General features: G+C 42.4%; 1 protein-coding gene across 1 annotated transcript in view; it reads left to right on the top strand.

Moving 5' to 3' along the window:
- LOC147706808 (calpain-1 catalytic subunit-like) overlaps positions 1 to 18,265 on the top strand; it is a 601,296-nt gene that overhangs the window by 390,101 nt on the left and 192,930 nt on the right. The window lies entirely within an intron of this gene.

Below are 18,265 nucleotides of genomic sequence, written 5' to 3'. Positions count from 1 at the left end.
GGCCGTTAAAATAAACACCATTCAGTTGGGTAACATCAACAGCTGTTATTCAGCAGCAAGATTCACTAAGGGTGAACTCGTGCTTTTATGGTATAAGAGAGGAAGGCCCAGGTTCACAAACGTTTAGCGCTGGGTTAGCTAACCTGATGTTGAACCTTTTAGGAGCCTTTTTGGAGATTAACAAACCAACTCTAATTGGTATCAGCGTTGGTTTGTATGGGGAAAAAATGCAGAGCCGCGCAAAACGCTGCCCTTTGCGTCAAGGGAGCGTTACATGGATGCTCTCATGCAACCACCAATGCTTTTTGACACTAAACCCAATCGACTAACATGAGTAGACAGGGTTTAGCGCCAAAAATTAATCCAGTTGGAAAGCAGATGTTAAAAGGAGAATTGTTTTATATTTCTCCTTTTCTTTCCTACTTTGCATGCATGCTGCACCGTGCAGCATACATACATAACAGGAAAAGCTCTAAGGTGTGTCGAGCCGCTGCATATTGTACAGGAAGGGTACAGTTCCTGTACAGACTCTATGGTAGTCTCAGGCACTCAGTCAGTCATAAAAACTTTTATTCGGTTACCATTTGACATAACCATAAAAAGTGCTCAGGCACTCAACCTAGCACTACGGCGCTAAGGTGTGTGCCTGGCGCACGGCAGCTGAAGTCCGCGCTGGCGCTAGGGAAAGGCGAGGAGAGTGCCACATGTCTGTGCATACAGTATTTTCATGCTCTCTCCCTGTCACGCAATGCAGCATTTTTGGCTGCTGCACTGCGTTCATAATCTTGGCAGAATAGTACAATAAGCAACATAACAGAGGCGCAATATCAAGAAATAAGTGAATGTCTTTTTAACTTAAACTCGATGCTAAACTTTTTTGGAGCATTAAAAAATGCTGCTTTGCGTTACTTTCCATACAAGCCAACCCTAGTATCAATGAGCGTTGGTTTGTATGGAAAAGTAATGCAAAGCAGAGCAAAATGCTGCTTTGCATAACTTTGTGTCAACGGGGCAGTACATGGGTAGTATATGTGTATTCCCATGCAACCACCCATTATTTTTGACGCTAAACCCCCTCTTCTAACGTAAGTAGATAGGGTTTAGCGCCCAAAATGAATGCTACTATAAAGCAGTCGTTAAAAGGAGGAATGCCATTTCTCCTTGCATTTACGACTTTGTATGTGTGCTGCACTGTACGTGGAAGGGTATACTCAGATGTGAGTCCCTTGCTCATTGCACCATCAGGATTCAAGCAAGCCGGGCCGACGACGGCTGAAACGCCAGAAACCGGTCCCCGGTAGCTTGTTTTCTTCCCAGTATAAGAATTGGCTTGGTAGTTTGGTTTGCCCTGTTCCCATCATGCACTGGGACAGGAACAGACTAATTTGCATGTAGCCAGGTTCTGAGCTGGGATGGTGCAGTGAGCTAAAAAAACGGTGATGGATCAAGCCCTGATCTTTGGACTGGGTAAGAGTGGTCTGCTTAATTCAGACACTCTGTTCATTAACACCCCTTTTCTGAATCATTTTGTCCACCATAAGCGTGGAAGGGTATACTCAGATGTGAGTCCTTTGCTCATTGCACCATCAGGATTCAAGCAAGCCGGGCCGACGACGGCTGAAATGCCAGAAACCGGTCCCCGGTAGCTTGTTTCCTTCCCAGTATAAGAATTGGCTCGGTAGTTTGGTTTGCCCTGTTCCCATCATGCACTGGGACGGGAACAGACTAATTTGCATGTAGCCAGGTTCTGAGCTGGGATGGTGCAGTGAGCTAAAAAACGGTGATGGATCAAGCCCTGATCTTTGGACTGGGTAGGAGTGGTCTGCTTAATTCAGACACTCTGTTCATCACCACCCCCTTTTCTGAATCATTTTGTCCACCATAAGCGTGGAAGGGTATACTCAGATGTGAGTCCCTTGCTCATTGCCCCATCAGGATTCAAGCAAGCCGGGCCGACGACGGCTGAAATGCCAGAAACCGGTCCCCGGTAGCTTGTTTCCTTCCCAGTATAAGAATTGGATTGGTAGTTTGGTTTGCCCTGTTCCCATCATGCACTGGGACAGGAACAGACTAATTTGCATGTAGCCAGGTTCTGAGCTGGGATGGTGCAGTGAGCTAAAAAACGGTGATGGATCAAGCCCTGATCTTTGGACTGGGTAAGAGTGGTCTGCTTAATTCAGACACTCTGTTCATCACCACCCCCTTTTCTGAATCATTTTGTCCACCATAAGCGTGGAAGGGTATACTCAGATGTGAGTCCCTTGCTCATTGCACCATCAGGATTCAAGCAAGCCGGGCCGACGACGGCTGAAATGGCAGAAACCAGTCCCCGGTAGCTTGTTTCCTTCCCAGTATAAGAATTGGCTTGGAAGATCTTTGAGGCACAACTGATCTGGGAGGATCAGATTTGGCACTAGGGTTTACAGTCTGTTTTTAATTATTTTGGCAAGGATTTTGGTGTCTATGTTTATTAATGACTTTGGTCTATACAAGTCACACCTATTGCCCTCTTTATCTGGCTTCAACACTATTTATTCTTCCCTCAAGGAGGGTGGCAGTACACCTCTGTTGTATGCCTCCATGTACACCTCCAACAATTTCGGAGCCAGACTGTCAACCTATGTCTTGTAAAATTCCTCTATCAGGCCATCAATTCCTGCCGCCTTGCAGTTAGGCAACACCATAATACCTTTCCTGATGTTGTCTACTATCTAGGGTTGAATTAGATACTCTCTTTGTCCAGATGATAGCCAGCCCAGGTTGATATCCTCAAAATATTGGGGTATGTCACTTTCCGCAAACGTCGCCCTACGCCCATATAATCTGGAGTAAAACTCTGTGAATACTTTTAGGATCTCAGGTGTGGGGTAGTGTTTGTTGAGCGTATGATCCATCAACTCAGCTATGTGTTCCTGTTCCCTAGGCTGCACCATTTTACTTCCCTGCCTCCTTCCCCATACGCTCTAGCTCTCCACCTTCTAGATCTATGACATACCTCCTATTGGGCTAGTTCAGCATGTTCAGAGACCAGCTTCCTCATCTGGGGCACCAGGGCATGTGTGGGGTTTTGCTCGTATGTTTGCTCATGTGTATGTATTTTGCCTTCTACATCCTTTAATCTATTACGTAGCAATTTCAGTATTCCAGCTTGTACCCCCATACATTCACCTCTGATGGTGACCTTGAAGGCCTTCCACAGTGTCCGACTCCCTCCACTGAGCCTTCATTTTCAGAGAAACAATTTGTGATGGCTGGTCCCACAGTTGTACGAAATACCTGGTCTATCAGCTAAGATGGTTGCAGCCTCCATTGGAATGGTGGCCTGGTGCATGTGGGTATTGCTTTGCTGCAACTCACTTGAAATCGCTCGGACTCTGTGCTTTTGGTTCCTTTTTGACACCCCTGCTACTCCTCGCGGAACCCGCTTCGCGGGTCCCGCTTCGTGGGGTGTTTTTCTACATCATCTGAGGACTTTGCTTGTGGAGAACTCAGGACACGGACTGTGGGTGTAAGTGTAGCGAGCAGGGCTGCGAGCGAGCTGCGGGTCCGGGACTACAATTCCCAGGAGCGCTCGCAAGCCCGAATCGACAACACCTGGGCCGCTCTCCCTGCCTGCTCCTCCCCACCTACGCGCTCAAAAGCCCCAGCCTCTGGAAGCAAATTGGGACACTTTGCTGCAACTCACTTGAAATCGCTGGGACTCTGTACTTTTGGTTCCTCTTTGACACCCCTGCTACTCCTCGTGGAACCCGCTTCGCGGGTCCCGCTTCGTAGGGAGTTTTTCTACATCATCTGAGGACTTTGCTTGTGGGTGTAAGTGTAGCGAGCAGGGCTGCGAGCGAGCTGCGGGTCCGGGACTACAATTCCCAGGAGCGCCCGCCAGCCCGAATTTACAGCACCTGGGCCGCTCTCCCTGCCTGCTCCTCCCCACATACGCAGTCCCTATAATTGTATTCCCCCAGTCCCGGTGCGCGGGAGCGACCGGGAGAAGCCCAGGACAAGGGCGGGGCCGTCTGTGGCCGTCCGAAGCCGATTGAGGTCGGGTGGGGCCACCCCTCTTTCATTTTTCTTCTATGCTGACCGGTCTAGGAAGATCTCTGGGTAAATAGTGTTTGTTTGTTTTCATTTCATATTGTTTTATTTAATTTTTTTGTCTGCCAGAAGGGTGGGCAAGTATACATCAACAAAATGCCCTACGTTCTGGTAAGGAAAGACAGGTCCAGGTATCGACCTCAAATGCAGTTTTCACAGGCACTATCAATCAATTCTTTAAACGTACTACCTGTATTCTAGAAAAAGAATTTGCACTCGCAGAAAAACGCTTATCTCTTGACTTGGTCACGGGTAAGCGCTCTTCACTTGGGAAAATCCGTGAGGCTGTTTCCCCGGTTCCCCTAACACAATTGGCTTGTACCGTTAGTAATGTTACAGCTACAGATACTGTACCCGTTGACCAAGAGTTGGAGTTGAAGGGGGGTGCTATTGATATCGTCCTAGATTCCACATCGGAAGGTAGTTCTTTATATCACAACTTAGTCAACATTGAGACCGATATTACGGCTTCCTCTAGTATTGTACTAAGCCAAGAGTCCGAAACCCGATCTCGAAACTTGGAAAACATGACCACACACAAATCTAGTAAAAGGAAACGGGAAGATTCGTCACAGAAGGGGGGCAATAAAAAGGTCCTGAGAACCAATAACACAGCTCCTCCCCCAAATAGCACATCAGCTCTGCTACCAAACCCCCCAGTGAATAATAAAACCACAGAAAATGATGCAGAAGGTATTCTTTTGGATAAAATCGAGCTGTTGATTAAATCTCTTCTTTTGCCCCTATTTGAACGTACTAGGCTATTAAACGATAAAATGGACCTCATGGAAACATTAGTAAGAGAAAATGTGGGCATTTTGAAAAAGATACAACAATCTACTGCCCCCATGGGGACAGAACTAATTTGCACACAGCAAAAGCTGTCGAGTAATAGGGATAAGGGGAAAATGGCCAAACCTGTATCATCTTCCTTGAGAGCCCCCCAGCAGAAGCCTGCTACCGATAAAAATAAGCAGACATCTGCGAAGACCATATCACATAAGGTAGATTTAGTTAACAATTCACAGCCCACCCCCAGAGGATTACCCAAACCTATCCGTCCAATAGACCAAAACAATCAGGCTAGGAAAACAGTTCCACCTAGAAAACAATGTGTGAATCTCCCCCCTGAGTCACTGCCCTATACTATAATCTTAACTGGAGTGGCCCCATTGGGAGAGGGAAAGGTGGAAACACATAGAGATTTACATAATAAAGTAAACTTCTGGTTAAATAAGAACCAACCTCTTCCACCAATGTCTAAAACAGAAATCCTTAATGTCAGGAGAGTGGACTGGGTGGGATTTAGTAAAAAAGACCTCGAGGGGGACTGTGTGGTCATTAGTATTAGGGAGCCATGGGTAGTGGATTTTATCTGCAGGGAACCAAGATTTGGAAGAATGGGTGACGTCCAAACTCTGTCCCTGCACTATTTCTACCCTAAATTCAATTTAGTGAGAGATAATATTCCCGCCAAAATCATTCCAACCAAAACAATAGATTTAGAGGAAGATATCCTCCAGAAGTGGCTACCTACCCCATGTTTTTGCCCCACCTCTCGAATCGCTTTGCACCATTAAGTGTGCTGGACGGAGTTGACTGACTCAATAGGGGGTTAGTGGAACACAATAATAGGGTGCCCAGATTGTCCATTGGAGTAACGTCCCCTCATTCCTTATACACACAGGTGATGGATAGTAGCACCGAAAGCCCAAGAATCAACGCATAAGTCTTATTGGGGGATCAGTTAGGAAATGGCCCTATTGGTATAAGTTCGGTAGATGAATGTAAAAGTAGCTCCCTATCACAAGAGAGAAGTCGGGGAATGTTGCTTCACTTGGAAAGGAATCAGTAGTTCTTGTAAACACACTTAGGATATTATCCTGGAACATTGCGGGGCTGAAAGGGAAAATGGACGAGACAGAATGGGGGGCCTTTATAGAGCAATATGAAATTGTAGTATTCCAAGAAAGTTGGTCAACCGATGCAGTATTTCGTCTAGGTTATTTGAATTTTAATAAACCAGCACACAAAGGGCCAAAGGGACGACCGTCTGGGGGGCTTGTTATTTGTATTAGACAATCAATATGTTATAGGCCCCATGAGTTGTCTATCCCAAATGCTGATATACAGGGGCTAAAACTTAGCAGAGCAAACTACCGGGATTTATATTTAATCAATATATATGCAAGGGGGCAACCAGGAGGTAAGAGTCCCGAAATTATTGAGGACTTAGATCTCCCATCGAATAATATTGGTAGAGACAAGTGTGTAACAGTGGCAGGGGATCTAAACTGTACGTTTGAACCACTACCTACTTTGGAAGACGGTTGCTATGGTGAGGTAGATCAGTTATGGAATATTCCCAGCCTGGCCATATCACCAGTTAAAAAGGTTACTGAGGCCGTTTTGCAGTGGCTTGGTTTATGTTTGGAGTGGGATTTAAGGGCAGCAAACAGGAGGTCTATGTCCGATTTGGCGGGAAATGCCACCTTCGATACCGGCTACAGTACCAGCCGCATAGATTATTTCCTAATTAAAATGGAGTTTTGGACCCTACTAGGGGATATGGAAATAATTGAAAGACCAGAAAATGACCACAACCCTCTATCAATAAACCTGAAAGTTGATGGTGGCTTGCTCAGAAAAAATGCAACAAACTATATCACAGCCGAGGCAGTCCTCATAAACGACTGTCGTAGGGTACGCTGGGGTAGGGTTCTGGAAGATCCTGGCACTATCGAAAAAATATCATTATAAGTATCAGCAGCGAATAAAAAAGCGAAGTCACTACTGGATGATGTGGGGTCACTGGAGCAAATTAGCTCAATCCATGAGTCCCTTTTTGCTAAACCTAAATCTTTCTTTACAAAACCGGGTGGCTCGACGAAAACTGGTAGGAAATTCTTGGGTGCCAAATGGTATGACAAGACCTGCCGTAAGGCACATAGTTCCCTGATAGCTGTTATTAAAACTAGGGTAACATTGGATATCAGAGTAGAAAGGGCTAAATACAAGAAAGTATTAAAGCAAGCAAGGACAGCATGGGATGACCAACGCTGGCTGGAACTTTATAAGGCTAGCCTGTCCACCAACCAGCTTAAATTTGGGCAGGTAGTGAAGTGGGGAGGGTCATGGGACTTGCAAACCCCAGTTAACCACGTCTCAGCCAAGGACTGGGTTGAGCATTTCTCGGCCCAGTTCAGTGGCATGGTGACAGGAAGACATAATGTAGGGGAGAGTAACCTGCCTCCCACTCCTGTAGCTATTTGTGGGAGCATAGTTTTTAAAGAAATCGAGACAGAGAATGCATTAAAGCTGGTCCAAACTGGCAAAGCACCCGGTATGGACTGCTTTCCTGCGGATCTCTTTACACATGATATGGATAATTGGGTTCCTTATATAACCACCCTGGCTAATGCTATCGCCAGAGGCGCCAGAGTACCAGACTCCTGGAAAGGGGCCGAAATCCTCCCTGTATATAAAAAAGGTGATAAGACCCATGCGGGGAACTACCGCCCTATAAGCCTTATCGATGCCCTGCAGAAAGTAATTGCTAGAATGTTGCTGGGTAGAATTCAGTTTTGGATGAGCGAAGAAAACATCCTGTCCCCGCTGCAAGCTGGCTTCAGGGCCAGTACAAGCACTGTCGACCAAGTGCTCAGAATTATTATGATTTATTGGAAGACAGTGCATTTAGGCGAAGGCACTATATACGCAGCGTTTGTGGATCTTAAATCTGCGTTCGACTTGGTCCCCAGAGAGAAGATGTGGGTAGCCCTAAGGAGAATGGGAATGCCGCCTGAATTGCTTGAGCTAACCATCAGGCTACATGAATTAAACTTTGCCAGAGTTAGATGGGGCTGCCAGGGCCAGCTGACGGAGCCCTTCCCAGTGACCCGTGGAGTAAGACAAGGGTGTGTCTTGGCACCAACTTTGTTTTTACTCTTTATTAACCAAGTAGTGCAGTTTCTTTCAACTACCCCGACAGATGCGCCAGTTTTGGGTGGGACCAGGTTCCCCCTTTTAATTTTTGCCGATGACACTTTGATTTTGGCAAAAACACAGGTGGGTCTCCAGACTGCAATAAACAAGTTTGTGGAGTTTTGTAAAATAAATGACCTTGAAATTAACGTTTCAAAAACCAAATTTATGGTCCTGACCAAGAACAAACCGCTAAGGGGTCAAGTAACTATGAACGGTGCCATCTTGGAACAAGTAGGGGTGATGACCTACCTAGGGGTGGTTATAGACTACAGGCTGCGGTGGAAAGAGCAGATCGAGGCACTCTGTTTAAAATGTGCCCATTTATTGGAATGCCTTGTTAAAGAACAGCGTTGCTCCCAAACTAAAAGAGTTCTGCCAGCGCTAAAAATTTATAATGCAAAAATTAGCTCAGCCATCCTCTATGGCTCGGATCTATGGGCTAATGTAGACCTCGCCCCTCTAGATAACATCCAGAATAAGTTTTTCCGTAGTCTGGTAGGTCTCCCACTATCAACACCATCACTCCCCCTTATGTTAGACATGGGCTGCCAATCCATTAAATATCAGGCACAATATAGGATGGTAGCCTTGTGGAGACGTATCTGGTCCACTCCGGAACTATCTATGTTTGCTAATGAGATTCTGGATGTGAGATCGATATTAGGGTCAGGGAATCTATCTTGGTTTAAAACCGTGAAGGCTACACTCTTCAGACTGGGTCTTCATATGCAGTGGTCAGATCCGGGAAATCAGGTATTCCCGTCGAAAAAAGAATTCAAACTATTGTTTTGGGCTACTGTAAAAGAAGATCTGGTTTTGCTTTCACAGACTCCCAACCTGACAGGTATTTTTCTGCTCTACAAAGTGGTTCCACATACTGAGACCTATTTGGACAATATTACCAAAAGTGCAGACAGGAAACTCTATCACCAATTTAGAGTTGGCACGCTGCCAATAAGGGAGTTTACCAACAAATGGCATAACCAATCGTCTTTGCACTGTCCCTGGTGTAGTGAGCAAAAGGAAACTATGGGCCACTTTCTTTTTGCTTGTCCAGCTTACTGCGCACCACGTCGGAAATGGCTTAAACCCATGTGCAGAAGGGTTAATACACGGGTGTGTGAAGAAGCTTTGCTAATTTTAAGATCTAATACAGCAGAGTGGATGTCCATAGGTATGGCGAAATACCTCGGATGGGCTTGGACCATCAGAGCTAGGCACCTACAAGGTGATAAATGAGATAACTGTAACAGTAGGAACACACTTACTGTAGTTGTTTAATGAGTGAATTGTAAACTTTTATCGACTTCTAAAAACGTCTTTTGATGTTATTTAATTGAATTTTTTATAGAGAAATGATTGGCTGCATTGTACTTTTTAAAGACCTGTATTTACTATGTTGCATTTTTGTATATATTTTATCTGTTGTCTTTTATGAAGAAAAGTTCGAAATAAAGACGTTAAAAACTGAAACTGGTATTGCTAACTCCAGCATCACCGGAGCATGATATGATGTTTTGGCCAGGTGCCTGACCACCCCCAGTCGGAACGCTCACTTCCCTTGAAACAAGCCAGTAATCCAACCTGGACCAGGAGCCATGGACTGTGGACATATAGATTCCCTCCCTGGTAGTTGGGTTCTGACTCCTCCACACATCTACTAGCCCCTCAGCATCCATCTTTTCCTGATTATTTTAGCTGCTTGTTTACCATGTGTGGTAGAAGAGGCCAAGCGATCCAGTTGTGGGTCCAGATACACATTTAAATCTTCACCCCAGATCTCTAATGGCGTTGATAGGCTATCTATGCGCCTCCAGACATCATTATAAAATTCAGGGTCTAAGTTGGGGCCATAAGTGTTTACTAACAGAATCGTCTGCCCACCCAGGCATCCTTGCATCAGGAGCAGCCTTCCGTGATCATCTGCCTCGATGTGTGTCAAGACAAAAGGTGTTCCTCTTCTGACTAATATCAATACACCTCTGGAGTATGCAGAGTATGACGACACTGCCCTAACCACCGTCCATCTTTTCCCTACCTTGTGCTCTTTGTGCTTTGTGAGGTGGGTCTCCTGTAGAAACGCCACGTGGATATTATGCCTTTCCAAATAAGCTAGGACATGGTGTATTTTGTTAGGATTGTTGAGTCCCCACACATTCCATGTAATAAGTTTAGTTAGGGAGCCAGTTTGTGCTATTTCCTATGATTGGTTATCCAGGGTACCCGCCATATTGCATTCTCCAAAATGATAGGCCCACTGACCTGTCATATACCTTGCCTGTACTGCAGTTGCAACTTAACTATCCCCGGTAATCCACCCCCACCCACTTCAGCGTACCCAACTTGCTAAAGACAGTCCCAAACAACCCTAACTTGCCTAAACCAGAAAAATATCCCCATTGACAGTTTTGGGGTATTCCAATGTGGGGGCACTAGTGCACAGTCTTGGCACTTACGCAATGTTTCATCAATGCTCTGTCCCATCCTTGGCAAAGTTCAATGCCATTGCGGTCATCTGACATGGCATGTACCATTTGAGCACCTCCATGACACCTGCTAGTCCGCTACGCGTGGCAATACCCTCATCTTATTACAGTCCAGTTTCATAGTGTCTCATGCCCTCTATATCCTTCTGTTCTGGCATCACATGCTTAAATTGGAAATTCTTTAGCTCCTGTGTTTCAATGTTCATACTGGTTCCATCTAGCAATGTGGTATTTTTATTGTTCCTCCTCATCGGTCCTGTCTGCTGGCTCTTGTCAAATTTTTTTAGTGACAGCTTGGTTTTCCGTCTACCTCAATATGCAGACGAGCTGGATACAGCATTGTGTAGGGGATGTTTGCTGCCATCAGTTGTTTCTTTACCGGCTGGAATTCTCACCGGGCCACCTAGACATCTGCAGTAAAATCTAGATGAAAGGCCAGATCATTTCATTTGTAAAATAATACAGTCCCCGAGCACAATCACACAAAATTATGAAGAAAAAATCAAAATATCAGTTTTTCAAGATATTCGACAGTCTTTTTTATTTTCTTTTTCTTGTTTTATCTTCTTCTTCAAAGTTTCATCATTCCATAGTTCATAAAGAATACATTGTACAGCTAGCGTAGCCAAAGAAACCAAAGCCAACACGTGTTTCGTCACGGGAACAGTCTCCCAATGACTTCCTCAGGGCTACAAACAAAAATGGAAATCGAATATGTGTAAATATTTAAACAATATTTTACAGATTCAACTACACTAGTCTTCAAGCGTTCTCTACCAGAAAAGGTCATGTTTTAAATATTTAAATCAACCATCGACAAAAATCCCAAATCGAAAGAGAGAAGGCGGTGTCTAAATAAAATTCAAAACCAAAAAAACAACCAACCACCTAGTGCAAAGAAAGAAAGAGAATAGTCCATTATAAACTACACCAGTAACAGAAGCCTAATTAGCAAGCTTGCAATAGGTATACTAGGAAAAAGAAGAAAGAAGTGAAGAGAAAAGAAGAGTAATTGAGATGTGCAACCTACACTCACCATTAAAATCGATTTTCTCACAATTGTCCCAATTTCATCCAATGTATTATCACTCTTCACAGGGTAATTTTAAAATACTGTAAATAGATAAGTTTATAGGGGAGAGCTTAAAATTAAGTCCTTAAATTTTTTATCCAAAGCAAAATTATTAGCCCCAGATATAACTTCCAAACAAATATCATGCGGTGTTTTGAATTTTAAGACAGAGCAATTACGAGTGAAAATCAGGGCACTATTTATCAACTGCACTACATGATGGTCTATTTCAAACACATATCATGCGGTGTTATGAGTTTTAAAGACAGAGCAATTACGAGTGAAAATCAGGGCACTATTTTTCAACTGCACTACATGATGGTCTATTTATTGGTTTATATCACAAGAAAGTCAAAGGAGACCTCTATTGTTTTACCTCATACAGGCTCCATAGGTCAATTTTCACAGTAGTTAAATAGGTAGATTATCAATGTATCTGAAAGAAAGAACATTGTAGTATATTATTGTCTGATTCAGTTTAAGAAAGATTGTATTATTCCAATCTAAATCGGGGACACACCATTTGTACCCCCAATTCTAAAACCAACTCAAGTTTTAAAACCGCTTTAAAAGCGTTTTGAATTGTTCAGGGCTCAGGTATATTGCACAGTATTACTGTGTTAACCCAGATAGTAACAGCTTGGTGTGCATAAATATAATACAATGCAGTTAGGCATATTAGACTTTAACTTTTCAAATTTGTCAGAGCCCACCTATAAGAATGAACCCAACCTTTATCGTAAGCACACAACTTCATATATTCAGTTAGTTAGGGGCTAAGCACAAAGCGACCTCCCTGTTTATTGTTTATTTAAGCTCCGTGGGTCAAGTGGCACAACACGCTAAAGTCGCTTGTAAAAGACCGAATTTAATAGTCTAAAGTAGTTCACTTGTAGCGTAACCCAAATTAGTTTCACTGTCACCCTCACTAAGTATCTGGGAGAGCCCGTATTCGACCCTATATTTACATTTGCGCTAACCTTAAAAAACACCCTAATGGGTCGATCCGCTTCCGTGCTACATCAGTGTCAAACCACCCTAATTCCCCACTTACCGGGAGAGTGCTCCCATCGTCTCTGCTTCTAATGCGTATGGTATAAACAAACTTGCGCGCCATGGTGCCGCGTTTAAATACACACATGGACACTGGCGTTTCAATAGTCAGACATAGACAAAGGACATTTCCAGAAGCGCACTGGTTTAGTGCCGCCATCTTAGCCTAGTCAATTTGACTGTTGTTCCGTTTACGATAAGAGATACAGCAGCATTTAGTTATCTGTTTGAATATTCCTAATTTCATATTCGCGATTTAAACGATTAAATGCATATTTAAAGAATTTTTAATTTGTACAGTTTTCACAAATTAGGTCATTATTAACCTGTCAAATATAATACAACTTACCAGTCAATTGAATATGTGGTTACTAATTATTTTAGGTTGTTACTCTTAAAGGTCAGAGTGACTCAAACCACCTGGAGCAAGAAACCATATCATTGAATCAGACAAAGAAAACTTAAGCAGGTAAAAAGAAGGAGAGTGATATTAGAGGAGGAAAGAAAAAAGAGAAGAGAGAAAAAATAATTTTTGCTTCTCAAAGAGGAACAATAATACTACATGAATGATAAATAATTCAAATTTAACAAGGAATAATTATTCCACAATTGTCACAAATATCCACAAGGGCTCAGTAAGTATATGTATACATATATTTATATATATATATATGTCCAGCTTCTGTGAATCAAGACCTCAATTCACATTTTACCTAAACATTTCATATTCAATATAGTATCCCAAACCTAAATAACTGTATATGATCACAATAGACATCCAGATTCTTTAAAGTTTCATCATACATTTGAATCCTACAGGAAATAATGCAGTTCCTGATCGACATTAATCCCACACTCCACAGCCCGAAGTTTGAGAATCCATCTGGCTTTACATTGTCTAAGATTCTGTTCTTTATCTCCGCCCCTTGGGTTACTAAATATGGCTTCAATTCCATGAAATTGGAATCCCAGAGTTTTCTGTTGTTCAACACATACTGCTGCATGACAGCCTATAGGGTACCTTTTGTCCATATTTTTCAGGGCACGGAAATGTTCTATCATTCTCTCTTTAAGTGGTCGAATGGTACTACCCACATAGATTTTCTTACATCTACAGACAATAACATAAACTACACATTTCGTTGTACAGTCTATATGTTGGCGGATCTTATACCTGCGGGAGTCATTATACGCAAATTCTTTAATACCCTTAAGTGCCATCCGGCACATACTGCAATTTCCACAAGCAAATGAACCAATATTCAATTTGCTCAACCAGTTTTTTGGAGTTCCCAGTAGTTTCGGGTAGCTAGGACTAATGATACTTTGGATAGTCTTACCCCTTCTGTACGTGATGCCAGGTGAACTAGTTATATGGTCTAGCAAAGTTTTATCCGCCAGTAGTAATGGCCAATTCTTTTAAAGAATCATGAATAACTTATGTTTCCATGGATGGTAGTTCGTCACCAATCGGATTTTTTTACTGTTTTTAGATTCTAACCTCTTATTTGTTTTCAGGGTGTCCTCATGCTTCAGCTTAATTGCTCGCAGTTTTGACTTCATAATTACTGATTCAGAGTAGCCCCTATTCTGGAATCTTCTTTCTATATCAGTCATGTTAGTCAAAAAATCCTCATCCAAGCTACAATTCCTCCGAGCCCTTAGCATTTCACCAAAGGGAATTGCATTTTTTTGGCTCTTAGGATGTGCACTTTCTGCATGCAATATAGCATTGCATGCAGTGGTTTTGCGATACATTTTACTTTGTATTCTGCCCTCATGGTGAAACAGCTCTAAGTCAAGAAACACAATACTATTATCATCAGATGTTTTTGTGAAAGTCATATTGCAGGTGTTATTATTCATATAGGTGAAAAATTCAGATAGATCTTCATCCGTACCTGTCCAAATGAACAGACAATCGTCTATATAACGACCATAGTATAAAATGAACTCTTGCCACTTAGCTCCCGATGGGCCCCAGATATGCCCCGCCTCGAACCATCCCATAAATAGACAGGCGAAAGACGGAGCAAATCTAGAACCCATCGCAGTTCCACATGTCTGTAAATACCAGTCGTTATTGAACAAAAAAGCATTATTTTTGAGAATGAGAGTGGACATCTTAATCAACATCTCTGAATGTTCAAGGAGTTCAACTGGGCGTCTGAATAGGAATTTTTTAAGGTTTTCTAGGCCTTGTTCATGTACGATGTTAGTATATAATGAACAGACGTCCATTGTCACAAATTTCATACCTTGTTCCCATGTTAAGTCATGTAACAAATTAAGTACATGTTTGCCATCTCTTATATAGGATGGTAAATTTATCACATATGTCTGCAAGAACCCATCCACAAATTCTGACATTTTTTCAGTCGGGCCCCCAATACCCGATATAATAGGTCTACCCGGTGGGTTAACAGGATTTTTATGTAATTTAGGTAACGTGTATAAACACGGATAACGTGGTTTGTCCGTTTTTAAAAACATGAATTCATCCATAGTTAACAAACCACGGTCCTGCCACCTAGATAACTCAGTGTTAATTAATTTGACAATAGCGAACATAGGATTACTGTTCAATTTTCTATAGCAAGATTGATTTGCTAGTTGTGTCAGTATTTCGGTGTCATAGTTTACTCTATCCATCACAACCATATTTCCACCTTTATCCGCTTTTCTCACTATTAAGTCACAATCATTAGCCAAATCAGTAAGAGCTACCCGTTCTTTCATTGTCAAATTACATCTTTTTGGTTTAAAATTACATTCAATCATCCGTGTATCCCATTTGTCTAATTCCATAATCACATTTTTATGGAACAGGTCAATGTTATTTCCACTAGTCAGCTGGGGGGTCCACCTTGATTTTCTCTTTAAACCACTATCCTCACTCTTATTAGTACACAAATCTAAATCTGCAGCAAGTTCGTGCATGCTATTAACAGTTCCATCATCATCATTTAGAGACATTAACAGAGCAGTACTGTGTAAAACATCAATTGACATGTCCCCAGATAGAGATTCACGTGGTTTTTGTACAGACAAATCTGAATTATTTGCAAAAAACTTTTTTAATTTTAGATGCACAAATTTGTACAAATCAATTTTAGCATCTGTTACATCATACATTGTAGTTGGACAAAAATTCATTCCTTTTTGTAAAACAGTAATCAGGTCATCTGACAGGCTCTTGCTAGACAAATTTACCACCTGTATATTTCTTGAATCATGAGCGTCTAGTTCTTGGTTTTGTTGTACGAGCGGGTTTGTACCCCTTCTCTTGTTTTTCCTCCCTCCCCTCTTTCCTCTCCTTGTTTTACCTGAGGTACCGGGTTTGTTCTCTTTTCTCCACCATTGTTCCCTATTCTTATTCTCTGCACTTCCCGTAAAAAAGCATTATCCGGTAGTGCAGCAGCAGCATTACCAGTAGAATTTTCATCACCGCTACTGGAAAGGTTACTCAGAGATCCCATGCTAGTACAGCTTGATGTTGAGCTTTTGGAGTTTTGCCTGGATTGATCTTTCTTGACGATGTCATCAAACCTTTTCGCGAAAGTAAAGATTCTGCCATTAGCATAATCTATCTCATCACGCCTTAGTTTTCGTGCCTTACGCTGTTTTATATCATCCTCATATCTTCCCAATATTTCTTCAAGGATGGTGAAGTTCTTTTTAGTTGGTTCTGGTAGATTAAGATCACTTATTTTCTTTTCTAATTGGTCTACCTTTAAGGCTGTTTTACTCACTTTGCGATCGGCATTTTCAATCAAGATGCCCATCAATTTGAAGCTATTGTCACTTAATTCTTTTTCCCAGGCTAGAAGCAAATCTTCTTCCAAGTCATCATATGTAGGGAAAATTTGTGCCCGCAAACCCCTTGGTACTCTATTCAGTTTTATGTATTGTTTAAGCGTAGCACCATCCCACCATTTGGAAATTTCAAATTTTCGCAGTCTCTCCAATCGAATAAACTTCAATTTTAAACCTTCATTTGGTTTGGGCACTCCCTGAGTAACCGCTTTATTAACAGGTAGTCCTGCAGTTAAATTTTTGAAAAGATCCTCAGCAACCTTCTCTCGATCTTGTCTGGAACTCATTCTAGCGTTAATACTTTATATCTGAATATTAAGATCCTGATTGTATTCTAAGTAGTGTGCTGCACTAACCCAATTAACAGAGAATTAGTTATAGATAGGTGGCTGGGTTTATAGTGCGCAACACTACTTATTTTTATCTTTTCTACCTCAAATCTGTGGCTCTAGGGAACAAGGGAAAAACGGCCACTAGCGTCCCCACGGTTTCTCTGTAAACAGAGAATACAAGCAAAATAATACAGTCCCCGAGCACAATCACACAAAATTATGAAGAAAAAAATCAAAATATCAGTTTTTCAAGATATTCGACAGTCTTTTTTATTTTCTTTTTCTTGTTTTATCTTCTTCTTCAAAGTTTCATCATTCCATAGTTCATAAAGAATACATTGTACAGCAAGCGTAGCCAAAGAAACCAAAGCCAACACGTGTTTCGTCACGGGAACAGTCTCCCAATGACTTCCTCAGGGCTACAAACAAAAATGGAAATCGAATATGTGTAAATATTTAAACAATATTTTACAGATTCAACTACACTAGTCTTTAAGCGTTCTCTACCAGAAAAGGTCATGTTTTAAATATTTAAATCAACCATCGAAAAAATCCCAATTGTGCTCGGGGACTGTATTATTTTGCTTGTATTCTCTGTTTACAGAAAAACCGTGGGGACGCTGGTGGCCGTTTTTCCTTTGTTCCCTAGAGCCACAGATTTGAGGTAGAAAAGATAAAAATAAGTAGTGTTGCGCACTATAAACCCAGCCACCTATCTATAACTAATTCTCATTTCATTTGTAATTAATGGTTTGCTTCTCTCTCGCCATGCGCAAGACCGCATCCCTCTCCCTATAATTAAAGAGTCTTGCCATGATTGCCCGTGGTGGGGCCCCAGGTGGCGGTCTTGCCACCAGTAATCTATGCGCCCTCTCCACAGTCAACACCCCGGAAAAATTCTCAGGTCCAAAGATGTCTTTGAGCATGTCCTCTACGCAAAGCGCCAGCTTGCCCATGTTTGCAAATTCTGGTAGGCCCATGATTCTGAGGTTATTTTGCCTCAACCTTGCTTCTAGGTCCTGCTTCTTGGCCTAAATTACAACCAGGACCTTCTCCATGTTGAGGCACATGGATTAGACGGTCTGCAAGCTATCCTCTGTGTCTGAGATTCGTTTTTTGGCTTCCCCCAGCCTGGCGCCATGCTTGTCTAATTTAGTGGACATGTGATCCAACCTTAAATTGAGTGCGTCTATTTTGCCAACTATAGACTGAAACTACTCTGCACGGTGATAATAGCAGATTTGAGGGAAGTAGCGACTTCCATCGGCGTGTCTTGTTCTGAGTCCGACAATGCCCGCTGCTGGGACCTGCTCGGTTTCCTCATCTCAAATGTGAGGCGTTCTTGATTCTTGTCAGTTTCCCCATCTTGGTGTATCCAACGACTCAATGACCATACAGTCATCCTGTATTGTGGGCGTAGGGATTGG

This window comes from Lissotriton vulgaris, chromosome 6, assembly GCF_964263255.1.
Source record: "Lissotriton vulgaris chromosome 6, aLisVul1.2, whole genome shotgun sequence".
Classification (NCBI taxonomy): domain Eukaryota; kingdom Metazoa; phylum Chordata; class Amphibia; order Caudata; family Salamandridae; genus Lissotriton; species Lissotriton vulgaris.
This window is presented reverse-complemented; position numbering and strand designations above follow the sequence as displayed.